Genomic DNA, 24,396 nt, shown 5'->3' on the forward strand with positions numbered 1-24,396 from the left:
GAAGTTTTCATTGATTTTTTAAATTTTTTTTATTTTTATGATTTGTTTGCTTTATTCTGAAATTAAAAGTGGATTATTTGTGATAGTGCTTACATTTCTACAGATACATTATTTCTGCAGTCATGAAATTATGAGTCAAATGCAAGTAAATTTGAATTTGTATTTGTTAAAACTGGGATAAGCATATGGATATTTGACAGAGAATCCTGTCATCAGAATCTTTGCTAATTGTCAGTCATTTGGCAATCACGGGTTTGCTGCTTGCCTTAGTTGTCAGTTACCATAGCAACTACAAGCCTCAGGTTGCTTCTTGATTGACATTAGCACACATCCACAAGTATGAAAATCCTGTTTAGGGGGGCTGTGCATGAATATTGCTTTTGTAGGTTTTTTCCAATCCCCCGGGGTAAAGAAAATTTTAGCTGTCACTTTTGAGAGAATCACTTTATTAATGTCATTGCTAGGTTTATTAAAATTTCAAAAATTACATTGGGGTGTCTTCTACCCCTTTGAGTTTTCTTGTTGGTCATATGACATTAACCATATTTAGCTTATAAATAATCACTTTGCATTCCTATGTCACTTCCGTTGATGGCTTCTACACAGACTCCTGCATTGAGGATAGTGTAAATGCATCGTTTTCCATTTTAAGCTTTCCCGTGTGCTATAGTAAATCAGTGAATGTGTGAAGATGCAGGAAGGAAGTGGCATCCCAAGAAGTGTAACGGATGCTCTTTAGCAAAGAAATTTTATTCATTGACCTAATATTAAAAATTTTTTTCTATACTCTACTTATTTTAAAGATAACTATTCAGAATCAAATTTACTACTAATTGGTCAGTATATGTTTAAAATAAACTTTTAAGATTAACAGTTAACAGAGTTGCCTGCTTTAGAGACTACTGGTATTTTTTTAGTCAATTGTATCACTATAATAACAGACTGCTTGAGAAATCTGCATATTTTGTATTTGTAAATTTGTAGTAATCATCTGAAATATTTACACTTATCATTGTCTTTTTATTGTCATCGTAGCAACAGTTAGTGCAACAATACAGTGTTTAACCTCTTAATTATGATCAGAACAAGAAATATTGACACATTTTAAAACCCATCACTAAACTTTGGTTATTAAGGGATATTTGCCTGTGATTTGCAAGAGTTTCTGGCATAAGCAGTATTACTATAATTTATAACAGATGAAACTTAAAGGTTTTCCTTCTGAACAGGTTATGCACATAAAGATCCAATAAAAGCATCTAATTAATAAAGATGCATGTAAATGTCTAGCCCAGGGGTCGCCAAGTTCAGTCCTGGAGGACCACCATGGCTGAAGGTTTTCATTCTAACCCTTTTGAATTAAGTGCCCTGTTTGTGCTGTTAGTTAACTTCTTGTGAATTCATTTTAATTGAGTTGCTCTTTTAAGATTTGAACGATGAAGAAACTCAGGAGAACCTCTGAATACTTAATTTCTTTCCTTAAATGGCACCCAAACAGAACTGAAATGTGAAGTGAAAGGAGCCAACTGAAGACCAACTAAGTCAGGGCCTCAAACTCCAACCAATTTCACTCCAACCAGCTGCTTAAAGAGGTGCCAATTCCTGTTTTTAATTAAAACCGTTCTTTAATTTTGTGGCTTGTTGCTACTCTCGTGGTGCATTAGCAGACATTTCTGAAATTGTTGATTTTCTCTTTTCTATGAGCACTATTAAAATGTTTTGGGGACCTGAGCAGATCAACATTCCTGAGACCTTCATCTTTTTTTATTTTCAGATATTGTATGATGGACACCAGTTGTTTTGGGTCATTTTGTATCTCCTCATTGTTTGGCTGCGAATTAAGGAAAAAACAATTTAAGGGGTCTGAGTCTTCAAGAACAAATCAATTAAAATTAGTTCAAAAGACATTAATTAGCAGTAAAAACAGGTCACTAATTTAGAAAAGGGTTAGAATGAAAACCTGCAGCCAAGTGGTCCTCCAGGACTGGAGTTGGCGACCCCTGGTCCAGCCAGTACAATGTAAGATGTTGGCTTATATTATTATAGATACTTGTGTGTTTGACTTTTAGTAGAAGTTCAAATATTTAATGAATTTGAAAGTTTACTGGCTTAAACCTCCATATGTAAAAGTAAACCATTAAGCAGCATTTGTGGATGTGCATAGAACAGTAATTTTATTTATAGATATCTGAAGTTGTATTGGAAAGTTAGATAAATATTTGCTTAAAAACTCTTTTGGGTAATGTTTAAAATTTGCTTAAGGGTTGCAGGCACCTTAAATTGGGAGATTTACACAGGACTGATTTTTGTCTCATGTCCCTATTTTGCTGTCATTGTATTTATTAGAAGTTTTTATGATTTTCAGGGAAGCAAAGAGATGCCTTTTGGTATGATGCCACAAAAGAAATTTACAGATAGATTAGCCCAAGTCATTGCTTTATCATTTCTGTCCTATAGGGATAGAGCATGAGTTAGGAAATTTTTGTAGCAGAATTATACATGACAGTAATATTTGGCTGCCTGTTTAAAAATCTCTGGTACTTGAACTAAAAAGCTGATTGAAAAAAATGTGATATTTCAAGGTTATGTGCTGCAAGTTCATCCCTACTAGGAATTTACTGTATAAATTGTATACATTTATCATTTAATGCATTCTCTCACACACAGAGAGAGGAAGAGAGAGTGAGAAGGAGAGACCCATCAGGAGTAACACATAGTATTGAGCTTATTATTTTAATACATTTTTTTATTTTGTAGCAAGGTGAATGTTTTTTTTTCCACTTGGTGTTGGGCTTATATGGGTAGGCATGAGTTTTTCTGTCTTTTTTTTTTTCCTTCAAGATTGCAAGATAATTATATTTTAGCAACAACAGTAAGGAGTACATCGGTTAAACTGATTTGTGTTTGATATAAAATGTACATTGGATTCATTAACTATTCAGATCCCTTCACTTTTTTCACATTTTGCTATGTTTCAGCCTTGTGCTAAAATCAATTTAAATAAATTTTTTCGTACATTAAGCAACACTCAATACCTGAGAATAACAAAATGAATACAGGAATTAAATTTTTTGCCGCAAGTATTCAGACCTTTTACTTATTACGTAGTTGAAGCAACTTTTCACAGCTTGGAGATTTCTTGGGTATGATGTGACAAGGTTCACAAAATTAATTTGGGTATTTTCTCCCATTCTTCTTTGCAGATCCTCTCAAGCTCAGTCAGGTTGGATGGAGATCATCAGTTTTCAGTTTTCTCCAGATATGTTCCATTTGGTTCAAGTCTGGGATCTGGCTGGGCATCGCAAGGACTTTCCCAAAGCTGCCCCTAAGCCACCCCTGTGTTGTCTTGTTTTGTGCTTCAACTCATTTCTTGTTTTTAGGTGAACCTTTGGCCAAATATGAGGTTTATACTGCTCTTGTTTTTATTAAGGATATCGGTGTAATTTTCTTCATTCAGGTTTCCCTTAACCCTCTGTAGTCTCTGATATCCTGCGACTGAAAAACAACCCCTCAACATGATGGTGCCCTCACCATGCTTCATCGTTGGAATGGTATTGCACACGTAGTGAGCTAAGCCTGGTTTCTTTTAGACATGTTGCTAATCTTGGTTTCATCAGACCAGATAATGTTGTTTATTCCAGTCACGAGTCTTTTAGGTGTCTTTATGTAAACTCTAAGTGAGTTTCCATTTGTCATTTACTGAGGTGAGACTTCTGTATGAGCACACTGTCATAAAGCCCAGATCGGTGTGTTGCAGTAATGGTTATCCTTCTAGAAGTTTCTCCCTTCTCCACACAAGGTCTCAGGAGCTTAGCCAGAGTGACCATCAGTTTTGTGGTTGTCTCTCTTACCAAGACCCTTCTGTCATGATTGCTCTGTTGGGTCAGATAGCCAGTGGTAGAAAGAGTTGTGGTTAGTTTTTTAAGATTTATGAAGGCAACCATGGTTTTTGGAGCCTTTAATGCTGCAGGAATTTTTGTAGCCTTCCTCTGATGTGTGCCTAGACAAAGTTCTTTATTTAAGCTCTGCATGCAATTGTTTTCACCGTATTGCTTGGTTTTTGCTCTGAGACACATTGTCAACTGTGGGATCTTAAACAGACAAGAGTGTGCCTTTTATAACCTTGTCCATTCAATTAAATTGACCACGGGTGGACTCCAAATAAAATCTAGAACCATCACAGTGATTATCAATAAAATGGGATGCACCTTACCCATATTTCAAGTGTCATAGCAAAGACTTTGAATGCTTGTGTTAATGTAATATTTCATTTTTTTATTTTTTAATAAATTTACAAATATTTTTCTAAAGTTGTTTTCAGTTTGTGACTCTAGGCTACTGAGTGTCGCATGATGCAGAGAAAAAATAAATATAAACAATTTTAGCATAATGCTGCAGCATAAAATGTAAATAAAGTGAAGGGATCAGAATGCTTACTGAATCCACTATATTTTAACACATTCCATGATGCTTGAGAGTAGCTGCGTGTTGCATGTTGGTTACACATGCAAGTTAGAAATTAATTATTCTACGATTTATGTGGTAATACTACTACTACCCTTTGTCTACTATATTGCATAATCCTCATATGTTAGCAATTTATGTAAGCATTGTTGATTATTTTGCCAATTTAGTTTGGCCAATTGTAGTCTTTGTACAGTAAACCAACAATGCTGTGCTGATGTTAATGTGCAAAATTCATTACAAGGAAGGCTTGATTGTTATAGTTCAAAAGCAGGTGCACTATGCCTAATATCAAAGCAAAAACTGAATCTGTGAGAGGCATTGCCCAAGACAGCTGAAGTGTAAATAAAGGTAAACTGTTACCAATTTATTTATGGTTTGGCTGCAGGGAAATACATCATGTTCTTGATTTCTTCTTTCTTATGGCTATGTGAGTGTAACTAATAAATGAAATGTATAAAAACAATAGCAAGGGATGCAAGCAGTGCCATAAAAGTATGTTCTATGATCTAAATTTTGATATCTGACTCATGCTGCATTTGTTGTAAATCGTAAATGACTGGAAATCTAGTATAATGGACACCTGTATGTTTTTTGTGGCTGTTCTCATTTGAAACATTACCTCATGATAAAAAATAAGGGGAAAAAATAAACTATTGTTTAAAATTAATTTGCTATTTTAACAGATGGTATTTTTTATTGACTCATGTTTCATTTCAAGAAGAATTCTTCAACATAATGTGAAATAGTAGTGTGAATTTTTGACCTCACCTGTAATTTCTGTAAACAAGCACTGCTTTCAACATAAAATTCCATCAGATACTTTCATTTTCTTATCTTGAGGTTAAAGGAGATTTGTCATTATTAAAAGGAGATTTGTCATTATTATCATTTTCATTCCATTTTCTTGGTGGGCTTATGGTAGCAGTATACTAACCAGGTTTACTTATTCCCTAAAACTTTCTTAGGGAATACCTGGATGGTTCCAAGACAGTTGAGAGATATAATTCCTTCAGTATGTCCTGGATCTGTCTCTCTGTCTTTTGCCATACAGAAATGCCATGTATTACTCCTGAGGGAGGCATCCAAGGTGCATCCTAATGCCCATTTCATTTTAACTGGCTCTTGATAATTGGCAACAGTGGTTAATTTTACTGTTTCAGTCACTGTCCAGAGTCTAGTAAGAAATTTGAGGTAGAGTTCCTGGAGAGGACCTTAATTTCACATTAACTTCATCTGAACTACATCACACTTACCTGCAAACCATTCTAATGTATGCTAGAGTTCTGATGAGGTCAAGAGGACAACATAATTTGTAGCGTTGATCACTGCAATATGCCAAAACATTTTCTACAGTTCTCTAGTGATCTTGTTTGCCAGATATTTTCCTGGAGGTTTATCAAGTGGCTGGCGTAGACAAACATTTTTTTCCTAGTTCCTCATGATGATTTCTGAGGCCATCATGACATCACAGAACTATAGCAGCCATGTGCAGGGCTTTCCCACATGAATGCTGTAAGATCATTACTGATCTGCTGATTTCATGACGCGATTAATACTCAAGCCAGATTTCTATGCTACTTTCAATTAAAAAAAAAATGTATTTTCATTTCAGGAATACATCAATAACTAGAATATTAAGAGTACTGTGATGCTGCCGTGTTTACCCGAAAATAAGACTGTGTCTTATATTAATTTTAGGTCCAAAAAATGCATTAGGGCTTATTTTTGGGTAGGTCTTATTTTTATTGAAGTTCAAAAAAGTAAAGTACATTTACTCCTGTTCAACAATTATACGGTACAAACTACTAGTATGTTAACGCCTGTTCAACAATCAAATCAACATGTACGGTATTCATGTTCTACAAACTACTGTATGAGGGGGTACCCAAAAGAATCTGCAATAGCGCCACGCTGGACGGAGCCCCCGGAGCACACACCTCCCCCGCCACGGCAGGCAAGCACAGAACAACTTACTCCGAGGTAGTGCCCCAAGTTTCAAACCCGTCTCCTGCCGTTCTTGATCCCTGCGGCCAGCACGCGGCAGCGAAAAATGCCGCACCTCACCCCTTCACAAACGAGAAAAGATTTTTCTTGCCTAAAAAAAGGTGAAATGCAGCACCCCTCCCCAGCAGGAAACAAAAGCCCACAGCCGCACGCCGACCACAAAGAACGAGAAGAAGCAACAAACGAGGTTGAAAGCTGTTCCACACTCACCCACCGCAGCAGGAAAAACGTGCACCCCAAAAACTCCTTGGGCACCCCCTCCTATGTTAACTCTGGTTTAACAATCAACATGTATTCATGTTATACAAACTACCGTATGTTAACTGCTTCTACATTTATTCAAATACAATCATGTCATCATCTTCTAGAATATCATCAACTCCCCATATCTGAACCTGCAATTCCTTCCTGGATTTCTTTTGACTCTAATCCATATTACTAACTGAGAATGCTAAACTGGATGATGGATGCAGGCACATCCGGCCATGGGCCGTAGCTGCAAAAAGACGTACTGCGCAGGCGCAAGAAAGGGCGGACGGGATACACACCAAGAGGGGGATTTAACAAGCCCCTGGAACACAAAAAAAAAGAACACAAAACCACCCCACACACCCTACAAGCAACGGACGGGACACACACAAAGAGGGGGATTCAACAAGCCCCTGGAACACAAAACGAAAGAAGACGCTCGCTCAACAACAATCCTCACCCACACACCCCCCCCCCACAATCAATAAGAAGTGACACCCAAAGCCACATATCTAAAGGAAACGTCCATATTAAGCATACGTCATCTCAAAACCTTCACACTAGGCAGCATAGGTGGATCTCATTAAAATAAAGCACTATTAACCGTTCAACTGGAGAAAAGGCTCCATATTAACAGTGAGTGCGATCCTCCTTATTACTTATACATATTTTGCACGCTGAGGAACAAACAAGTCATGCATACACGGTCACGGGTACAAAACGATTCGGATCGGATAACGGGACCAAACACACGAACACGAATGAAACCAAAAAAATACACGCCGGCGCATACAACGCGCTTCGGAAAATACGTGAGAAAAAATGTCTCGGATCAAAAAACGCAAAGCTCAAGTAACCCCGTTACAGAGACGTGCCCAAATGAACAGACACATTGAACGTAGATGCATACAGCGCGCGTCTCAAAGTGCTGCATCAAAACAACCACGATTTCAAAAGAAAGAGCTCGCGTCTCAGACATACAAAAAAGGGAGCAAAGCAACGCGCATATGACCGGCCAGAAAACAAGCAAGCAGGACTCAAAAAGCAGAAAGCTCAACTGACCGACATACAAAAACGGACAAGGCACGATACAAACAATGCACGACGTAGAGTGAAACGGACTTTGCGCAAAGCGGAGGCGGATCAATTAAAAATCAAAAATAGCGCGTCACAAATAATGGACATGCAACAACGCGGCACTCAAACACCACAAGCAAAACATGCCCGTCGCAGACATCAACACCAGACGTCTGCTAAACGCTTACGCCAGTTGGCTGACAACGCTTTCAATAATGAGTCCACTATTGAGGAAAATTCATTGGGATTAATGAATGTCATTTGCAATCATTGTCATTCACTTAACTTCACAGAAGAAACAACTGGCAATACAAATAATGAATTTACACGTTGTTGTCAAAAGGGGCAGATTAGACTGCCTCCTTTACATTCATATCCTGAATATCTACAGAAGCTTCTAACTAAGGATGTGCCTGAAATTAAAAACTTTATGAACTGCATTAGATCCTACAATAGTTCATTTGCTTTTGCATCTACCGGAGTACATATCAGGCCACCAAAAGGCAATGGCCCATACTGCTTTCGCATATGTGGTTAACACAACGCACTATATTATGTCCAAAAAATATTAATGTTAATCACATTATTAACCAGGTCATTTCATTACTTCCTGGAGAGACACGGCTCTTTCTAAGCTCTGACAAAGTTGACTCTGATGACGACAATGAACATCTGAATTTCCCATTAGAATATTTGAACACTATTAACCCGGACAAATGACCACAACACAACCTTAGCCTTAAAAACGGAACAATAATCATGCTATTAATAAACCTTAACACTAAACAGGGTTTATGCAATGGCACACGGTTAGTTGTCAACACCATAACACACGATGTTATTCAAGCAACAGTTCTTTCAGATTCACATGCTAACAATACTGTTCTCATTCTTGGAATTGACCTTACGAGTTCTGACCTAGAATTACCTTTTACATTGAAACACCGACAGTTCCCCATTAAACCTGCATTTGCCATGACCATCAACAAATCACAAGGACGAACCATGGACAAGGTTGGCATCTACCTCTCTGAACCCGTTTTTGGACATGGACAACTTTATTTTGCCTTCTCATGTGTTCGACGTTCATCTCACATTAAAGTTAAAATTAAAAATGATCCATGCCAAGGAAGACTCATTCAAAGACAAGACACCATCTTTACTACTAATGTTGTATACAGAGAAATATTCCAATAAAACATTACTCTATGCCAAACACTCTATTTTGTATTTATATAGGCATCATCCAAACCTGCACACTATTCTATATCTAATTCATACATCTCACTCTTTGTCATGCCCCAACGCCAGGGGTTGGCGAGCGAAGCGAGCAGGGGGCGGAGCCCCCTAGTTCCTTTAGAATTAATGGCCCCAATTTCTCATGTTCAACAATACTGCTCTCCTTAAATGAACACTTCTTGTCCAGGTAACCTGCTCATAGTGCATTGGCAACACAGCTTTCAGTGATTTTATCCCATGAATTCTTCACCCAAGTCACCACCTCTTGCAGCTTAGGCTTCACAAAATTCCCCTGCTGATTTCTATCCATTCTGTTTTCAATGTAATCATTGACTTCTATTCGCAAATGGTCCTTGAATGGCTTGTTTATTGCAATGTCAAGTGTCTGGAGATAGGCTCATTCCTGTAGGAATAATTATCTGATCTATTCTTCTCTCTTTAAGGAAGTTCTTCATGTCTTTAGTGCGGTGAGTGCTAGCAGAATCCCAGACTAGCAGACCTCTTTGGGCACCTCGCAAAACACGTGGAAACATTAAATCTGCCCACTTTCTTGTAACGGCTTGGGTGCGCCATGCCTTCTCAGTTTCAAGAACATAAATACCTGAAACATAGTCAGTCTTCTCTTTCTTGCCCTTAGTGATGATAAGAGGTGGGACCTTCTTTCCATCCAGACGAATTGCCAAAACACAGGATGCCCGTGCACTTTCGTAACCAGTGGAGGGAATGTACAGTAGATTGATGAGGCGGCCCTCTGATCAATTGTCATTTGAGATCCTTGATCCATATACACTGCAGTTTCATCCATAGCAATCATGTTGGAGAGTTGGTATTTAGTAAAGTCTATGTTGTCAACAAAAGACTTAAATGCTAATGCATGTTTAATAATTTCAGTGTCATCCAGCTTGAACAGTGTTGTTGATCTTCTTAGAGACAGATCATTCGCCGAAGGAAGCCATCCAGCCAGTGTTGTGATGCTTTGAAATTGGCTGGGCTTAATTCTACCGGTATGTAAGGTGCCATTGCGAGAGCAAATGCTTGAATATCAGCCCTATGCACAACCAAAGCCTTTTCTCTCCTGTCAGCAATCCATTCACAGATGATGTCTTCCAGCTCAGTAAATAATGGTTGCCGACCTGATCCACACTTGCACTTCTTAGCATGTTCCTCATCCATCTTGTGACTGAGGTTGTCCTACTCTGCACGCCATTTTCGTACCATGCGGAGATCCAGCTTATGCTCCTTGCAAAAAGCTGTTAGATTCTTTCCCTGGGAGTTTTCCACGATCCCTTTTTTTTACTCAATGGAGTAGCTCTTTCTTTTTGCAGTCATCTTGTCTGGGGGGAAAAATATTTATCCAATGTTATGCTGGACAAAAGACAACGTTTACTCTTTTTTAACTACTTGTAAAAGCACCTTATCTTGTAACCAGAGCAGCTTCTATGCTAAATACGGCAGCTCTCAGGACAGAAGCAAAAACGGTGGATTAGCGGTAGGTCTTATTTTCGGGGGAGGGCTTATATTAGTGTTACATCAGAAATTACTGCTAGGTCTTACTTTTGGGGTCGGTCTTACTTTCGGGGAAACACGGTACATGGTTAATTTACTAATTCTGCTTGATATGTGTCAAGGATGTCCTTTGGTTTTTTTAGAGTCAAGTGTGACTATAATTGCAATATTAGTGAGCTGCATTTTTTAAAATTGCTCCAGCAGTTATGCTATAGTATATGCAGTTTTCTGCCTAATGCTTTGCATTCTTAGTTTTTTAGTACAGTTTAGCCAAAAAAGGTTTGATTATTCAAATTTAAAATAAGTAAATATTTGAATATACTGAAACTTACATTTAAGTTTGTAGGTGCTTTTTTTTTTATTTTTTTTTTTTAAATGCTTATTATGGTAACGACCGCACTGGCTCCCATAGCAAGAGCAAATACAATCAGTACTTAAATATAAGAGCCATCAAAATCCTTAGCGACTGGGTACGAAAGCAGCCACGAAAAGGAGCTGAAATCCATACGAGCAACACATGCTGGCATTGCATTTGCTACATTATTAATGATTTCTATTTATTTGTTTATTTACTTTTTTATTTATTTATTCTTACTTGTTCATGTGCAAATCATGAAGTGCTTATGACACTGTTGCTTGAATTCTGCTTGCTACACTCAGCTGTAGTCCAGTGTTGCAGACATTTTATGATGTGTCTTTCTGCTGAATAAGCACAGGTAGAGCAGTTTTAGATCACAAGAAATACTGGTTAGTTAGTAAGCCGTTAACGGTTAACCGAATGTGAACAGTGACCAAAGTGAAAAAGCAGGCAAGAGACAGGCAGGCTGAAGACTAACTTGTTTTATTATTTCAGAAGTGTCCAATGGGCAGCGGCAGAGTAGTTAATATCATGACATTTAGCACCTGTGGAATATCTCAGTTAAACATGATTGTCATAGTATCAAGTCATAGTCTGCAAAATCTGTCTACTTTTTCTCCTTTACAGATGCAGCACTATTCTAATAAAGGTGATCTGCATAGTTTAAATTTCTCCTCATTGTTTTAGGAATTATGTGTTAAACCACCTGCTACATAAGACTGAGACTAATTGTGGGACAAAGCACATTGGGTGACAAGGCTGTTTAAGGTTGGGGTTTTAAAGGGCTGTAGTAAAAGCAAAATCAAACTTATGACAGTTATTTTTTGCTTGCTTTAATGAGAAGGTTTTAGCATTAAACAGCAGTTAGTGTTCTTGTGTTTAAGAGTGAGTGGGACAGAAACAGATGCAAAATGACACTTTTAGAGCACAGAAGAAGTGTTTACAAAAATTGTTGAGTACACTTATATATCAAAGTGCAGAGGGGTGAGTCAGGAAGAAAGCACTATGTTGTGAAGGGGTCTGGCTGTAAGTTTTACTAATGAAGGTAATAAGCTAACCATGTAAAAATTATGCAAGGGCTAAGCGTTGAAATAAAGCACAAAAACAGATCAGTAAAATACTGCAGCTTTGCTTAGCACATCTTGGGTAACAATGCCAAAATTAGTGTGGGTAAAACTACTGTTCTTTTGCAATCAAATCAAACAAGACCTTTTTTTAAAACTTGCATATGCACAAAGAGACTCGAAATACACATATGCAAATTCCGAAGCAAACATTAGGATGGAAAACTTGACAGTGGAACATGCATACAGTATATTTATGGCAACTCTGACACGTGCATATGTAACATTTTGGGAAATGATGACAACATTAATCAAATAGGGTACTGTTGCCAAACCAGCCATGTGACTACTAACGTGCATAATACATATCACCAAGCTGTTGTTATAATGTGCGTTGATGTGACTAACATATTACACCTCTAAAATGATGATGTATTTTAGTTCCCTTTTAAGAGTGCCAATGCTACGTATTTGCACTGAAGAACTTTTTTGATTTTCGTCTGTTTATATTGGCTGTTAGAAGTCACTTCTGTACGTGTAACTGGCTGACTGGTCAGAAATAACTCAGCCAAGTTTTACTCCATCATGCCTGCTGTGCTGGAGGCAATTAACTCGCCGATGAGGTGATACATCCAATTTTTGTATGGTGTAGATGCACATGCATAAAACAATATTTTTGCCAATATTAAAAGGCATTTTTCAGCACTGTCCGATATGCCTAACATAATTAGAGCAATTTTCCTGTACTTGTATTATAATAAGGGCACCCAGCAGGAATGAAACTACTTTTGTTAACTGTGTGCAGCAACATTCCATTAATGCATAAGTTCTCAGTAATGCCAAGATGATACTGACAAATATTGTGGCTCAGTAGCCTGGGTGAACTTGAGTCATTTATTTACAGGCACAGTAGCTTTGACAGATGTGATGATTCTATATGTGGTGGCTGGCTTGTTGGTAATGTAACTGGCTGAAAACTCAGTTTTTGGTATGGCCAGTTGTATTCATTGTAGCATCAATCATGTCATTGAATGTGGCAGGTAATATTAGCTACACCCTCAGATGACGGTGCCTTATACCTTTCCCTGACCCGCGGAATGTAGAGGACAGGTGCTATAATGCCTTGTGTGATCTTAAACTCTTGGGTGCGGAGTGCCACCAGAAACTCTTGAATGCAGGAGGCGGTGTCTTAGTATGTTAAGTGGGGGACTGATCTACCAGCAAATGAAGTTCTGCAGCATCTTGATTCCATATTCCTGAAGTTCATTAAAATGCTCTATATGGATGTTTCAGGATGGTATTCAGGGTGCATTCATATATGCACATTTACAATCTGATTATGATTTATAAATGATGCATTGTATGGAAATGTGCATATGTCAAGTTTTATAAATATGATTTTTGTGCACACCATTGTGTTTAGAGATCTCCAAAGAGACAACAACAGAACTAAAGGCTCCTGTTGGTATTTTAACCATTAATTCTTTAGATACTAGCTTGTACTGTGCAGTAGTGAAGAGTAAGGAAAGTAATTAGTATTCTTTAGTTATATTGGCCCAGTAGCCAAGGTAATGGACTGCATGCCAAAGAGTCGCAAATTCAGTGTACAGTATTGGTGTACTGCGCTACCCTTATTATAGAACTAAATCTGCCAGTGCTACATGTAGATAAGCATGTACACCTCTTTTGAGGTGCGTAGTAAAGTGATGTACTGTAATAGGTTTTTTTTTTTTTTTTTTTAACCAAAAAGATTTGGAAAAGGGAAAGTTTGAAAATGAAGTTTGTTTTCCTTTGTTGTCCTCTTACAGTATTGTATGTTTTAAGACGTTTCAATATTTTATTGAGACGTTTGTGATTATACAGAAATTCTATAGTATTTCTGCAGAAATGTGTATAGATTTGTAGAATCTGAATGGCTTTAGCCACATTTTTTGCTGACTCAGTATTACCCCGAATTTCTTAATGCAGTACTAATTTGGAATATTGCAGTACTTCAACAGATTAACAGTTTGTTTCCTTTTCCTTTTTTGTTTTTTCTAATTTGTGCTACATGTACACTATATGTAGCTTACAAATCCCTGCCTCAAATGAACAACCTAACCCACACCGTGTTTTTCTGTGTTTGTCTATAATACTACAGCTAGTACATAGATTTGTAGACTTCTTAGCTTTTTATTATAAGTGAGATGCTGACTGGAGTTCCCTATATTTAGATGTATTTTGTCAAATAAAATGATACATACCAAGCATCTACGTTAAAAATCAAATCACTACACTTAACATCACAAACTCTAACTCTTCTATATAATAAACAAGAAAAACAGCATTTAGCATTAAAATTTGTTAAGAGATCTGTGAAGCATGTTATATGCTGCTCTGCTATAATGGAACTTCTTTACCTGACTCACTTGCAGTGCACTGAATAATGAAGGTTCTTATTATACAAAGTCATTTTGAATAGGAAGTCAAAGTCCAGTTACAGGAGCCTCAGGAAGTTGTTACAGCAATTAGTCTTTTTACTGTTTAGTGCATGAAGCGGTTACCATAGTATCCCCTGCATCCATGTCTTTAGTGATGATGTCACTGAACATGCTGGGCTAATTCTAACCTCGACACCAGTGACTCACGCTTGTAGCTGCTGAGCTGGTTCCTCCCCACCCCTCCCTCTCACTCTCTCTCTCTCTCTCTCTCTCTCTTTTTCTTCGCTCCTCCTTTCTGTGTTCCTCTATCTTTTCTTAGTTGTCGACTGGCTTTGTGCTTCACAAAAAGAAAGTGACTGCAGGTAAGCTGCTTATGATGGGATTATTTTATTGCATGTTTTTGCTTCTTGGCAGTCCTTTCATGCTGCTTGTTTGATATAGGAGGCACATAATAAGATTTACATAAAGCATTTCATTCAACAAAAGGGGGGTGGTACTAGCCATCGCTTCAGCTGAATCAAGTTTGAAAAGAGAAGCAATGTATTTTGTTTCAAATGCATGTGTTTGTGTCAGTAGCTATATAAAAATCTGTAATTATAGTCAGCGATATTTGTAAATGCTGTCTGATTTTTGTGAATTTACAGAGTAGAATTATACAAACAACATATTTCATAAAAAATGTGACACCTGTATGAAAAGACTGATATTCCTGTCAAGATTTTCCCAGTTTATTAAACTTTATAACATCAATAGCAAGTCTTCCTACAGGCTCTTGAATTAGCCTAGCCAGCTGTATACATAATTTTTTTTTTGCTTTTAGTTGTCTTTGCTTAAGACTAATATTAGACTATAAATGTACATTTTTGATTAACATGATTTACTTTCAACAGGGTGGTGACAAAATAATGTGGCAACAACTTTTAATCTTTGAGCAAAGATGCAGAGTGAGCTGTAATAATAGACACTTAAATGTGTCCCTTTTGAGGTTTAATGTGTGCCCACTTCCATTAAATGTTGCTGTAGGTTTTTTTTTTCTCTCCCCAGCAGAGGTCTTGATTGCAACTGTAGAACTATTTTGCTGGGTTTTCTAAAATTAAGTGTGCATGTTTTGTAGGCTATATATATTCTAATAAAGTATTTTTAAGTTAGACACTTCTGATACTAACATTGATGTTAACTCCTTTTAAACAGTAACAAAGAATGATTCAGAAAAACTGCACACCTTTATTATCTTTTGTCATTTACAAAGGTGGGCTATTTATAATTAAAATATTTTAGAAGTGATAGCCTGTGTTGCGTGCATAAGCGGTGTGCATTTTCTGTGTCTTTCTTCCTGCCTTTCTTTTTGAAGGCCTGACAAAATGATTTAAAAGCCTTTTCACCATTGTTTCATTTACCACTAAACCATTCAAACAGATGTTACATTAAGTTCCTGCCTAGGGGCTTTGTTTTGATGACAGTGATAGCTGAGCACTTTGGATATTATAATTAAGGGGGCAGAAAGGGGAAAAAAGCCCTGAGAGATGAGTGTGAATCAAAAATTGTGCATTGATTATATATGCCCTGGCAGTTTGAAATGCAAAACAACCTCAGTTTTGCATTAGCCTTTTACACTTAAAATCCAGCTGGTAGTCTGTACCTTACCAAGTGCTGGGTCTAGACATTAATATTTAATTTGTCTCTTTCTGTCAATGGTGACATTTTCAATTTTGCACAGACATACTATAGTTATAACAAGTCCTTATCATATTCACAGTATTCAAAAACCTTAAACCCTGCAATTAAAAATAATAATTTAACTGTTTACATCTATCTCATGGTATTTTAGAGTAGTTAATTTTATTTCATTAGTAAGAACATTTCTGTAGTGATGCTTGGCTGATTGGCTTTGTTTTAAAATTGTCTTGAGTGGTGCAAAGCATGGCTCTGCTGGTTACATCCTTCTTGGTTATTTTTACAATCGGACTGACCTTTTAGCCAGCTGCAGTAACAGCATGCAGTGAAAATTTTTGGCTTGCATGACAAAATAAGCATGAATGTATTTTAGTAGTTCAATTGCAAGGCAGAATTGTACTTTGTACCACTGGGGAATGAAAGGTGTTGGATAAATGATAGTTCCTGTAATTAGTGATAATGGGGAATAATAGAATCCTGTATGCTGAATTAACAGCATTTTGGTAATACACTTGATTCTACCTAATTTTTATTCTTGTGAGACCTATACCTTATGTTTTGCGTGTAGGTTCTGTTCTTCTTATTTTGTTCTCTGCCAGTCAAGACGGTATCTGATGCTGTAGGAGTTTATGAAATGCTATCCTTATGTGGCATATCAGTTTGTTACCTATAAAAATTGTCCATCATTATTCATATGTTAATTTTTTTTAAAAACATTTTTACCAGAGTACATCACAGTATGGCAGGATGAAGGGGTGCCAGTCTATCAAAATGTCATGGGCTTTATTGGATGTGGACTAAAAATTTTTGTAATTTGAACTTTAAAATAATTCTGGTTGTTATTGGATATCAGTGAAGTATAAAGGTAAATTAAAACTTGTTGTAGCATTCCAGCAAAAGCAAGTGTCCTTATTAGAGTCTACACTTTGAATATTTATGAATTATAAAGGGAACAGTATATATTTTTAAACAATAATGAAGAATAGGAAATCTCAACAAATTGCTACTTCTTTTCCTCTGTTAATCTCATGCCTGTGTAGAGCATATTCTTTCAAAGGACAATTGTTATATTTGTTTTTTTCTTCTTCGTGTATCTTTCTTCATAGTAGGTAGAAACATGGCAATGCTATGTGCTCATGAGAGAGTAAAACTGAGTGACACTTTGAAATGTCTCATTATTAGCTCTCCTGCAGGGTTAGAAATATAATGCTATGGCAAAGTAGCATTTTAGTAAGTTACTTTTTTGGGGAACAGAAGAATTAAAGTGGTTATAACTGCATGAATTTTGAATGTCACACTTTTTATCAAAATAATGTATTGGTGTATATAATTCCTGTGCCTAATAAAAGATTATTAAAAATGTTCATTACAAAAACACAGCTTACAAACAAATTGACAATTTGAATAAGCTGCCTTCCTTGCAGGTATCTAAGAAAGCTGATGTGATTCCCATCCTCATAAAGCCTGATATGTGTAATTCATCACCAAAAGAGGCACTCTTCCTTTCAGGCATTGATTTGCAAGGTACAGTGTTCAGTAGCAGTGCTGAGATGAAACAGTGAAGTAAAGTTGCAGTAGGAATCTGTTTTAAAGAAAAAAATAATAAAATGCAGTATGTTATAAATCTGAAGATACATATTGTACAGATGTAATTTCTGGACAACTGTGTGAAATTGCATATCATGACTTGGTTATTTCACTATCTGGACACAAAGCTATGGTGTTATTTTAAATGCCGGCAACAAGGCATTATAATGTGAAAAAATATGTATTAAAGGCCCAGACTGAAAGTATATATACATGTTGTCATTGGGCAACATTATTACTGCCTGAAACGCCAGGATTCTATAATGGTTGAGGCTAACTTGGAAAATACAAGATACATTACTTATGAAGGTTGCATGCGGAGACTTAATATCTCCTCGTTATCCAAAACATTCATGATATTTAGCTGAACAAATCACCTGCTTTGAGGGTCTACACAATAATTAATAAAGAGCTTGACCAGTTTATTAAGTCAGCAGCTTTGTAATCATACAGTGCAAAAGGGAATACTGTATATAGATAATAACTGTATTTAAATAGTGTATGGCATTAAATTGATTTTATATGGACTTCTCTCCTGCCTTGTGCCCTGTGTTGGCTGGGATTGGCTCCAGCAGACCCCTGTGACCCTGTAGTTAGGATATAGCAGGTTGAATAATGGATAGATGGACTTCTCAAACACCCAAAGTATCCTGTGAGCATTAACAAGTACAATTATACAAAAGCTCTGTCAAATGAATTAAATAAAAAGTAGCCTAATACATGTTTTTTTTTTACATATTAATTTTAAAAAGTGTTATGCACAATGTACATACTGTGACTTTCTTGATTTGCTGCACCAAAATTAGTCTATTTTACTTATAAACTTGTTAAACATGTTAGCCTTGTACCTTCTCATTAACGTCACTTTTTCCACATTTTGTTATGTTACAGCCTTATTCCAAAATGGATTAAATTCATTTTTTCCCTTAGAATTCTGCACACAACACCCCATAATGACAACATGAAAAAAGTTTACTTGAGGTTTTTGCAAATTTATTAAAAATAAAAAAACTGAGAAATCACATGTACATAAGTATTCACAGCCTTTGCTCAATACTTTGTCGATGCACCTTTGGCAGCAATTACAGCCTCAAGTCTTTTTGAATATGATGCCACAAGCTTGGCACACCTCTCCTTGGCCAGTTTCGCCCATTCCTCTTTGCAGCACCTCTCAAGCTCCATCAGATTGGATGGGAAGTGTCGGTACACAGCCATTTTAAGATCTCTCCAGAGATGTTCAGTCGGATTCAAGTCTGGGCTCTGGCTGGGCCACTCAAGGACATTCACAGAGTTGTCCTGAAGCCACTGCTTTGATATCTTGGCTGTGTGCTTAGGGTCGTTGTCCTGCTGAAAGATGAACCGTCACCCCAGTCTGAGGTCAAGAGCACTCTGGAGCAGGTTTTCATCCATTGCTGCAGTCATCTTTCACTTTATCCTGACTAGTGTCCCAGTTCCTGCCGCTGAAAAACATCCCCACAGCATGATGATGCTGCCACCACCATGCTTCACTGTAGGGATTGTATTGGCCTGGTGATGAGCGGTGCCTGGTTTCCTCCAAACGTGACGCCTGGCATTCACACCAAAGAGTTCAATCTTTGTCTCATCAGACCAGAGAATTTTCTTTCTCATGGTCTGAGAGTCCTTCAGGTGCCTTTTGGCAAACTTCAGGCGGGTTGCCATGTGCCTTTTACTAAGGAGTGGCTTCCGTCTGGCCACTCTACCATACAGGCTTATTGGTGGATTGCTGCAGAGATGGTTGTCCTTCTGGACGGTTCTCCTCTCTCCACAGAGGACCTCTGGAGCTCTGACAGAGTGACCATTGGGTTCTTGTTCACCTCCCTGACTAAGGCCCTTCTCCCCCGACCGCTCAGTTTAGATGGCCGGCCAGCTCTAGGAAGAGTCCTGGTGGTTTCGAACTTCTTCCACTTACGGATGATGGAGGCCACTGTGCTCATTTGGACCTTCAAAGCAGCAGAAATTTTTCTATAACCTTCCCCAGATTTGTGCCTCGAGACAATCCTGTCTTGGAGGTCTACAGACAATTCCTTTGACTTCATGCTTGGTTTGTGCTCTGACATGAACTGTCAACTGTGGGACCTTATATAGACAGGTGTGTACCTTTCCAAATCATATCCAATCAACTGAATTTACCACAGGTGGACTCCAATTAAGCTGCAGAAATATCTCAAGGATGATCAGGGGAAACAGGATGCACCTGAGCTCAATTTTGAGCTTCATGGCAAAGGCTGTGAATACTTATGTACATGTGCTTTCTCAATTTTTTTATTTTTAATAAATTTGCAAAATCTCAAGTAAACTTTTTTCACGTTGTCATTATGGGGTGTTGTGTGTAGAATTCTGAGGGGAAAAAATTAATTTAATCCATTTTGGAATAAGGCTGTAACATAACAATGTAGAAAAAGTGATGCGCTGTGAATACTTTCCGGATGCACTGTATGTATATATGTATGTGTGTGTATATGTATTGTGACAGATAGGGGATGCTATCGCTCCCTTGATCCCTCAGACTATATGCCAGACACAAGGTAAAAGTCCAAATATAATATTTATTTGAACTATAACGTGCACAAAGCACCGTCCTCTCCACAATACTTATATAAATACACAATAACACAATAATAATCAACCCTCCACTCTCCCAGACGCGTTGCCACCCTTCCACCCAGCTCAGCTCAACATCTGGAATCTCCCCCAGTCCTGTTATAGTCCTTGACCCGGAAGTGTTTCCAATCCCTCAGTCCATGTGACTTCCTATCACTTCCGGGTCAGATCAAAAGTCCTCTTCATCCCGGAAGTACGTCATTTCCTGTGACTAAGACATACTTCCGGGTTATTGGGCACGTAAGAGTCTTTAGGCCTCCCTGCAGCGTCCTCTAGGGGCCCCTGTGGTATCCAGCAGGTCTGTGGATGAAAACTCCATTGTCCATAATGCCCCGCTAGAACTTGGGGCACCTCTATGTTGCAGGCAGGGCTCCACCTGGCGGCCAGGGGGTAATGGCCGGGATAAAAGGCCGGCCATGTCCCACAGTCTCTCCTCCCAGCGAAGAATCATGGTTCGGAGCATCCAGCCCCACAAGGTTCGCCTTCCTCCAGGAGGGTCCATAGGTCGGGCCTTGGCAAGGTTGGAAACACTCTCGTGAGAAACTAGGAGGAACATTATAAAAATGAATTCTTTGTCCCTCTGTCCTCCTAGGACAACGTCGCCATACGTGGCCTGGCCTACGGCATTCATAGCACAGCCGTGGCCCCCCCATTTGTATCCCTCGGCGAGACAGGAAACACTTGGGGAAGTCTGGCTCCGCCCCTTTCCCTGCTGAGGAGGATTCCAGAGCCGCCTTTGATTTTTCAGCACCTTTTTCTCGTTTGTCAGGAGACCCCCATTTTTCTTTTGGGTTATCCTTCTTAATCTGGGGCTTGTCCACAGTTTGGGTCTCTCTATTAGTGAAAGAGAGCCCTATTACTGTGTGCACGCCCTTTGATTTTGAATTGATAGGAGGCGGCGTCTTCAGCACCGCATTGCTCCAGGAGACAGCACTTTCCATCTGCTCTGGTTCGATTGGTGGTCCCCCCGCCCCTTCTGTCATCATTCCACACTCTTTTGTAGGGCTCACAGTGACGTGGCACCCGCTACTTATTAATCGCGGGCCTGGAACACACTGCGTCCCTTTATGCTGTACGGTACCGGCATTACTCACCTGTACCGCCAAATTATATAAGACGGGAGGCTCTCGACCTAACCGCCGCAGGTACTCATCTGCCTTCTTGATTGGCGCTTCGGTCGTCACTTCCAAATCTCCTGACGATCTTCTTTGTCGCCGCCAGCATCTGAAAAATACCTCGTATGGGCTCGATTAGTTTTTCGAGTTCCCGCATGTCTAAATAGTTATTTAATTCGGCCGCAGGTAGGCTTACTTCCTCATTCTGCTTACCTACCGGCCGGGAGCCAATGAGCACGTCCATTCCAGGCACGTGCTTGGATGGGCTTCGCAAAGGAGCCTGGGATTTGGAGGACCAGGCTGCCATCTTTGGCTGACTGCGATCCGCCTGTGCTAATTTGTCGGTGGATCGATCAGCCATTTCCCGGCCCTCCTTACCTTTTTGTGGATCGAGCAGCGCTTCACTCGCTTCCCCCTTCCCCTTCACAAAGTCCAAGTCCGTTGTTTTGTCGGTGAAGTCGTAAACAGCGGGACGCGGACCTTCTCCTTCCCAGAATGCAACGGGGTAAGTCACGTGTCCCTCGCCGGCAGCCGACATGCGGAAGTCCCCTTTTGTGCTCGTCGGCTCGAACAGGAGTGCACCACTGTCTTCGGGAATGTCTCCTGCCTCCCGCGGAGCTTCCAGATTATCTTCTCCGAGGTACATGCACGGGACAAAGTGAGTTATTTTAAATGGATTGTTCATTAAATCCCCGGCATGTACCTTGTGATGATCGTCCTTCTCTGGAGGCTCCTTTTGACTCATGTGGCTGCTCCGTAGCTCATCCCGAGCATCGGCCATGACGAGCTCGGATCCTCCGCGGATGCTGTCGCTTTGCTTGCTCCTCTTCTTCCTTATAACGGACTTGTTGAAGGTGGGTTCCAGCGATTTTTTCTGTGTGCCCTGACACTGCCTTCTTGGGGTTCTCTGTCCACAGAATTTTATTATCAGGTTCTCTGCCAAATCGACGGCCAGAGAATCCTGCCGACTACGCCACTGTGACAGATAGGGGGTGCTATCACTCCCTTGAACCTTCAGACTATACGCCAGACACCAGGTAAAAGTCCATATATAATATTTATTTGAACTATAACGTGCACAAAGCACCCTCCTCTCCACATTACTCATATAAATACACAATACCACAATAATAATCAATCCTCCACTCTCCCAGACGCGTTGCCACCCTTCCAAACAGCTCAGCTCAATGTCTGGGATCTCCCACAGTCCTTTTATAGTCCTTGACCCGGAAGTGTTTCCAATCCCTTAGTCCACGTGACTTCCTATCACTTCCGGGTCAGATCAGAAGTCCTGTTCTTTATCCGGGAAGTACGTCATTTCCCTTGTCACTGTGACTAAGACATACTTCCGGGTTATAGGGCACGTAAGAGTCTTTAGGCCTCCCTGCAGCGTCCTCTAGAGGCCCCTGTGGTATCCAGCAGGTCTGTGGATGAAAACTCCATTGTCTATAATGCCCTGCTGGAACTCCGGGCACCTCTATGTTGCAGGCAGAGATCCACCTGGTGGCCTGGGGGTATTGGCCGGGATAAAAGGCCAGCCATGTCCCACAGTATATATGTGCAAAAGCTTAGCAACACTACTGTGTTTCTTAACCCTTAACTATTCCTGCTGGTGTATTTTGTACACCAATCTGTTGTTTTTGTCCATCGTCTTTTTACTTAATCCTCCCGGCAGCATCTGCCATCTATCATCCTCTTGATTCACTGCAAGTATAGTGTGGCAATGGTTTCCCTCCAGTGTGCCTTCAGCCGGTTTTATGAGTGGATGCACAGTCCCAAGTTCCATATGGTGCATTTGGTACACTGCGCGGGTACTTACGTATGTATGACAACGATGAGATGTTCTTCTTGCAGTGACTTTGTCTGCAAAGAGCATTCAACAACTGAAGTGAAATATGGTCCATGTGCAAATCCTGCAGTGGGCGAAAGTGTGACCTGTGACGTGGCGAAGTGGATCAGGTCTATTTTCATATAGTCCTAGACTGTGTCATACTATTCAGTAATATGGTATTAAATTACAATAAAAACGTACAATTTAAAATTATTGCGATATTTTTATATTACAATCTCACAGCATGCATATAAATAACCATTTTAACACTTTTCCATAAAGTACATCATGCGAGTAGTTATGAGATGAGAAAATGGTGCAAGTAGTTAAGGGTTTATGCATTCTGCTGCATACAATTTCATACATAGTCTTGTTTTGCAACATCTTCTGTACCAAGTTACTTTAAAGAATACTGTTGAATACATGTTTGCTTGCAACATAAAATCAATGCAAATTGATACATACCAGATACATACCAGTGTATGTTCAAGTGCTTTCATAAAATATTCTTGAAATATGTAGCATGGAAACCTTGCTGATAACTACCGAAACTTAGAGATAAAATTCCTTGGCTGAAACAAAATTGTAATAGAGCCCAAATGATTAGGCATGAGACAAAATTTCTTTGCATCGAATTTCACGGTAAAAAATGTTGCCAGTACGAAGTGCGGTCTTGTATCATGTGTTGTATAGCATAATAAAATGCAATGGCAAATTTAAATGTCTTTCTTTGAAAGTAGAAATTTAAAAACCTGATTGAGAAAGTAGAACTAAGGTGTAAGCTGACAAACTGATGAACTGCATGTGGCAGCACCGTTATATCCCACATGTATGTACAGTGGAACCTTGGTTCACGACCATAATTCGTTCCAAAACTCTGGTTGTAAACCGAGTTGGTTGTGAACCAAAGCAATTTCTCCCATAGGATTGTATGTAAATACAATTAATCTGTTCCAGACCATACGAACTGTATGTAAATATATATATTTTTTAGTTTTTAAGCACAAATATAGTTAATTACACTATAGAATGCAAAGCGTAATGGTAAACTAAATGTAAAAACATTGAATAACACTGAGAAAACCTTGAACAACAGAGAAAACTAACACTGCAATAGTTCGCGCTGTAGTGCTAGGAACCGCTCGCTAAACCACTTTTTTTAATGAGTTTTAAGCACAGGGGA

At 38.9% G+C, this 24,396-nt stretch overlaps 1 protein-coding gene across 8 annotated transcripts in view; it reads left to right on the forward strand.

Annotated features, from left to right (window-relative positions):
- pam (peptidylglycine alpha-amidating monooxygenase) overlaps nt 1–24,396 on the forward strand; it is a 392,585-nt gene that overhangs the window by 33,806 nt on the left and 334,383 nt on the right. The window contains exon 1 of one of the 8 annotated variants that reach the window (XM_028805294.2): nt 14,642–14,746. The exons of the other annotated variants lie outside the window; for them this stretch is intronic. The gene's annotated coding sequence lies outside the window, so the exon portion shown is untranslated. Of the gene's footprint in view, nt 1–14,641; nt 14,747–24,396 lie in introns of those variants that run through there. 8 annotated transcript variants of the gene reach the window in all.

The sequence above is a fragment of the Erpetoichthys calabaricus genome, chromosome 7 (genome assembly GCF_900747795.2).
Source record: "Erpetoichthys calabaricus chromosome 7, fErpCal1.3, whole genome shotgun sequence".
Taxonomy (NCBI): Eukaryota; Metazoa; Chordata; class Cladistia; order Polypteriformes; family Polypteridae; genus Erpetoichthys; species Erpetoichthys calabaricus.